Source organism: Pelecanus crispus, chromosome 11, assembly GCF_030463565.1.
Source record: "Pelecanus crispus isolate bPelCri1 chromosome 11, bPelCri1.pri, whole genome shotgun sequence".
NCBI lineage: Eukaryota > Metazoa > Chordata > Aves > Pelecaniformes > Pelecanidae > Pelecanus > Pelecanus crispus.
This window is the reverse complement of record NC_134653.1, coordinates 10662324-10668323: the sequence shown is the minus strand read 5'-3', so window position 1 is coordinate 10668323 and position 6000 is coordinate 10662324.

The following is a 6000-nucleotide window of genomic DNA, read 5'->3' as shown; positions in this document are numbered from 1 at the left end:
TTTGAGTTAAGTTTACTGAAACAGAAGTGACAGAATATCAATTTGTTTTCTAACTTCATGTCATATTTGAGAATCAGATAAGCAATTACATGAGAGTAAATTGGATTTATTTCAATATCAGGTGTGCAGTCCACTTGTTGTTTTATTTGATTGAGATAAAATAGCCCTTCATTTTACAGTAAACATGCTCAAATATTATATTTCTTCCTTGGCTTCTTCAGAGCTTGTAGTTTCTCAGCCTGAAGTTGAAAACATTACTGATACATAACATTTAACTGACTGACTTAACACCAGAAGCCTTGCCTGTATTAAGGTGATGAAGGTGATGAATAGTCCCAAATCTCTCTTTCTTTGAGATGAGGTGACTTGCAAACTGGTGCCAATGTATTCGTGTCAACTTCTTCCATCATTTGCATTTACAAAAACCCCAAATTTGAATGTAGAAGTAGGACCTCATACATAATGTATTTGCTTAGTCCACGGGTGCAACCATGTGTAAATATAGGTTAAAATCGTATGACCCAAAAAGGGTACAATTTTATCTTTTGTTTTAGAAAATACAGCATTTTCAGATTCTTCCCAGACTTTTCCAAATGTTCAGATGCCTCTAAATAATCCAAATTGTCCTACTTAAATGAATCAGATTTCACCAGTCTCCTCCTTTCTGTTGTTCATCAAAGAGCTTTTACTCTAACTTGGTTTGTTACTAGATATGATTTACACAAATGTTTCTGTTCCCTAACACTATGTAAGGATCCTAGATAGCTCAAAGGATTACTGAAAGGAAACTTAAGTGGTTCACCTCTAGGCATCCTGCTCCAAGATTAATGGTAACAGAATTGCTTCCTTCTCCCGCTTTTACCCACAATATATTTTGCAAAATATTTGTCAAATTAGGCTCTTCCAATTCCATATGTTTTCTGAACCTGAATTAATTCCCGTGGTGGGGAGGCAAAGATCATTTTGCTTTTGTCTTAGTTAATCTTTTACACAGAATTATTTTGGACCATATTCTATTACAAAGTATTTCTGTATAAAAAGCACATTCTTTATCTAGAATTGTAACGCCCCTCTAGGCCAAACAGAATTTTGGTGAAATATGGGAACCTCTTTGCCAAATCCCTGAGCCACTGCAAGTCACTCCATTCTACACAAATCAAACTCGTGCATTTGGAATAAATGTTAAAGAAACTCCAAACATGACAACTGAGGTTTTACCAGCCTGAAAATTATAGCCCAACCATGATAACTGAAGTTCTGGCAGCAATGAAACTGAAATTTGGCTGCCAAAAGCTGTATTTAGCTGTTCATTCTAATGGTTGTGATCACCATGAATACTGAAGGGAATTAGCGATCTTGGTCCAGAAGTAGTCGCGGTGCGTGCAACGTGCATGAAACAGCCAGGTATCTACATGCAAAATAACAATTGTCAGCCGAAGGAATGATCTCGGTCAATTAAAGGCTAAATTAGTCTCCTAAATGAACTACTCAAAGGAGTTACCTACAAAGGCCTAGGCTGAAGCTCGTTAGTGCTCCAGTAGCAAATACTGCCATTGCCTGCTGGAGTGGTAAATGCAGTGCTTGCTCATTGGGTGCTGCCAGCTTTTCAGAAACACTGAATTCGCATCTCCTTTTTCTGATGGATAAATAACACTCTTTGCAAATGTTTCTTAAGCCATGATTTGGACCTTTGTTTCTTTAGATCCTTTCAGTAAAATCATACCATTTATTAATACATATGGCTGTGAAAGTGTTTTTCTAGCATTCTACAATTTGCAGACAGGAACCATTGAGTTCATCTGTGTTTCCATACAGAATTGGCAGGGCTCATGTCCCTTTCATTCACCCGCTAGCATATTCTGTAAAATCATAGCATATTGGGTGAGAAGGAATCCTGAAAGTTCATTTTGCCCTCAAGGAGAATCAGAAACGCTTAAGCCATTCCTGACAGCTTATTTGTCTAACCTGTTTTTGTGGAGACTTCACAACCTCCCCAGATGATCTTACCAGTGCTTAGAAAATTTTCTTAATGTCTTTCTAAATCTTTTTTTGCAGTTTTCTTGTCCTATCTTCATTTGGACTCAGAGAACAATTTATTGCCTTTCTCTTTGCAACAGCCTTACCTATATGTGAAGGCCATTAGCATAATTACTAATATTTTGTCCACGATGTATGATACATATTTTCATTTATCTTTTCTTTTTGCATCACAGGACATGCAGTCAGATAGGCTGTGTCACGGAATTTGCCATCTCCAGTGTTACTCCATACTGTGTTAAGGACTTAGATAAAGAGTTTGCCCATTGGCTTTTAGCAAGAGGTGGTGTAAATGTACATCAGCTCAAGAACAGGCCAAGGATAAAGTTCTTATTTTTCTACCATCTTGGGTGCCTCATTGCTTCAGTTGGGAAGTAATCTGCTTTGGCTTATATGCTGTTAGCACATTACTTCCCAGATGTAGGGACTGAATTATTATGGCTTCTTTGTTGGTGGCAGCACAAAGGATTAAAACCCAGTCTTTTGCCCAGATCTGGTGACGATGGGGAAGAGAGAGAAATGGAGATTAATTGGACTTCAGAGACAGCTCTTTGGTATGCTGGCCCAGGCAATACTCTGTTCAGAGAGTGGAGGAACTGTACACAGTGCACAAGAGACTTGTCTTGAGACTTACCTTAATTATTACTTTTCTTGCCAGTATCTAGTATCACTTAGCAAATAAAAGTTTTCTTCTCCCTCCCCCCCTTTTTCTGATGAAGCTATGGGTATGTCTCTTGACTACAGAAGGTAGGTCAGAGTCATCGGTAGGGTTGACACCTAAGGGCTTGGCTTCATCACTGCCTACAGAGCTCTTCAGCAGCTGGAGTAGCTCACCTAAGCACATTGTTTCATAATTTGTGTGTGTCTTTATTGCCTTGTGTTGCCTTAGTCCTGCCACCTTTCTTTTTTTTACTTCTCACCTTTCTTACCTCTTCAGCAATATCTCAGAATTCAGTCAGATGAACAGTTCGTCTATAAAAAAGAAGAAAAGCTATTTTGAGATGTTCAAAGCTATTTTGTCAACTTGTAATGTTTTCAGTATGTATTTATATGTACTAAGTGCAAATATATTATGTGATTCTCTTTTCTAATTATTTATGGCCCTTTTGTGATATTGCATGTCAGTTTAAATTTGCACCATTGCTGAAGTTATCTGACAGTAAGCTATAATTCTGACATGCAGTTACAGTGGTGTAAACAATATCTTGTCTTACTGGTAAAAAAAAGGTAACCTCGGAGGCTCCTCTGAAAGACTAAGACAATAGTAGATGGGTGTCATGGTTTAATCCCAGTCGGCAACTAAGCACCACACAGCTGCTCACGCACCCTCACCCGCCTGGTGGGATGGGGGAGAGAATTGGGGGAAAAAAAAGTAAAACCCATGGGTTGAGATAAAGACAGTTTAATAGTACAGAAGAGAAAATAATAGCAATAATGATAAAAGAATATACAAAGCAAGTGATGCACAATGCAATTGCTCACCGCCTGCTGACCAATACCCAGCCAGTCCCCGAGCAGCAATCGCTGCTCCCCGGCCAACTCCCCCCAGTTCTATACTGAGCATGACGCCATATGGTATGGAATAGCCCTTTGGCCAGTTTGGGTCAGCTGGCCTGGCTGTGCCCCCTCCCAGCTTCTTGTGCACCTGGCAGAGCATGGGAAGCTGAAAAGTCCTTGACTAGCATAAGCAGTACTTAGCAACAACTAAAACCTCAGTGTGTTATCAGCATTCTTCTCATCCTAAATCCAAACCACAGCACTATGCCTGCTACTAGGAAGAAAATTAACTCTATCCCAGCCGAAACCAGGACAACGGGTATATTTTCTGAGACTCTATAAAGAGTACAGAGCTTTTTCTTCCAAAGGTTTTTGATAGTTCCTGTGATACTTGTGCATTTGTTGTTGGGTCTCAGTTATTGTGCTTGGTTGATGATGATATTTCACAGATTAATCCAAAAGAGGACCAAATAGCAATGTGAGACAAACAGCGGCAGAGCTAGAAGGGGTTCCTCCTTGTTCAGGCTACTGGTTTTCATTTCTCTGTAGTAAGACTAAGTGCTTTTTTTAGCCCTTTTGCACAATTATTTAGAAACCCAGGGAGGAGTTGCTCTTTTCACTCCTTTCCACTTCCTTCCCAATCCAGCTGCGTCAGAGGACAAGATCACCGTCCTCAAATGCTCTTTACTACCGCTCTGAAGGAGAGCAGTTTGTGAGAGTGCTGACTAATAAGCTTCTGACAGAGGCAAATGGGCAAGCTTAAACAGTTTTCAAATGGATAGTCTGAGCTATCTCAGACAAATTTGCTTGAAGAACTGTAGGAGTGTTCCTGTAAATGTATTCAGCAGAGCTAGCTCCACCAGGGAGTGGTGACAAGTGGCTGGCACTGATGATCTCTCCCACTAAGACAGCTGGATGGGGAGATGATGGGTGTCTCCAGCCTGGTCCCCAGGCCAGCAGTAAGTGCTACTGGCTGTATCTTCAGAGAGGACTCGTCTGCATATGAATGTTTTATCAGTCATACGCTCTCTATCCATGCTGACTTCCTCAGTTTAGTGTTAACCTTTCCCTAAATACCTTAAACAGAAGACCCTGTTATCCTTGCAGGAATTACAGTTGTATAAATAGTAATGGGAATTTACACCTGAGTTCAGTCCAGCATAACTTTTCCTTGCATCTTGAAACTTACCGTGCATCAGCTGAATTACATTAACTTATCCTATGTGTGCTCTTAGCCTATGATAACTTGGTGATTTCATCTCAATCATGCAGCAATAAAAATAAAAACTAAATATACCAGATTATTTAAAGGCACTGTAACTGTTTTCAAATGAATTTCATCTATTGTTTGTAAGGAGATGACTTTGCTATTTGAACAAACACATCGAATTTGAAAATTGGAAGTGGGAGAGAGATGGGAAGAAGCACTTAAAACTGTTCTTTTGACTACACTATGCACAGCAAAAATGCATTAAGGACCTGTTCCTGAGTTGATGGTAATGACTGTGATTCATACCAAATTTTAAATCTACATGATGTCTAGTTTCATCACGTTTAATTTTTAGTGAAATACTTTGTTTATAATGACACACATGCCAAATAAATAAATCATAATCCAAGCTAGTGATGATAAAGGAAACGTGAAAGAAAAATGACAAATTTGATGGAAATGCAGTATTATGAATTTCACCTATATTCGATCTGCAAGTATCCACTGCATCTTGCGCTTATATCTTTGGAATGCTTCCTCTGCATTTCAGAGCTCATATGGTAGAATGACTCATTTCGTCATCATCAAATCAGGTAGCACTTGAGGCTGCTTAAGCAGTGCAGTGATTACAGTCGATTGGGTGGCATAATCTTTCTGAAAGTTATTCTGACACCTAGAACACTCAGTACTGTACCACGTGAAACTGAGAAAATGCCTATGGTCATTCAGCAGGTTATTTTGCCATTTAAAACGCCAAAATTACTCTATCTGACTAACAAGTGCCTATGTTTCCATTTCATATACCATGTTAGCATTGCTTCTGCAGAAAAGTTTACATCATCATCTTCAAAGAGACTTAAATTGGTTACATGTGTTCAACATCCATTGAAATTCAGCGGCATTTGGACACCAGATTCACTTGTGTGCCTTTAAATACTTTGGCCTTAATTAGCAATAACCTTTACAATACTATTTAATCAACCAGTGATTCTCCATCCAGTCTTAATATTTTTTTTTTTCTAATCTCTTACTGTGTCTGTGAAACAAATGGAACTAATATCAATAGACCTCTTAATCCATTAATCTAGCTAGCTTTTGTGTTACAAATATGAGCCTGGCTTTCAAGCAGCTCCTTCTTTATCTTCTGCTTAGGGTTCTAATATTTGTGCTTAATGTCTTTGATGGATTAATGAGTAAAACCAAGCCTGTTGTGATATGCCTCTGGATCTATGTCTATTACAACTCTTCCTTGGGGC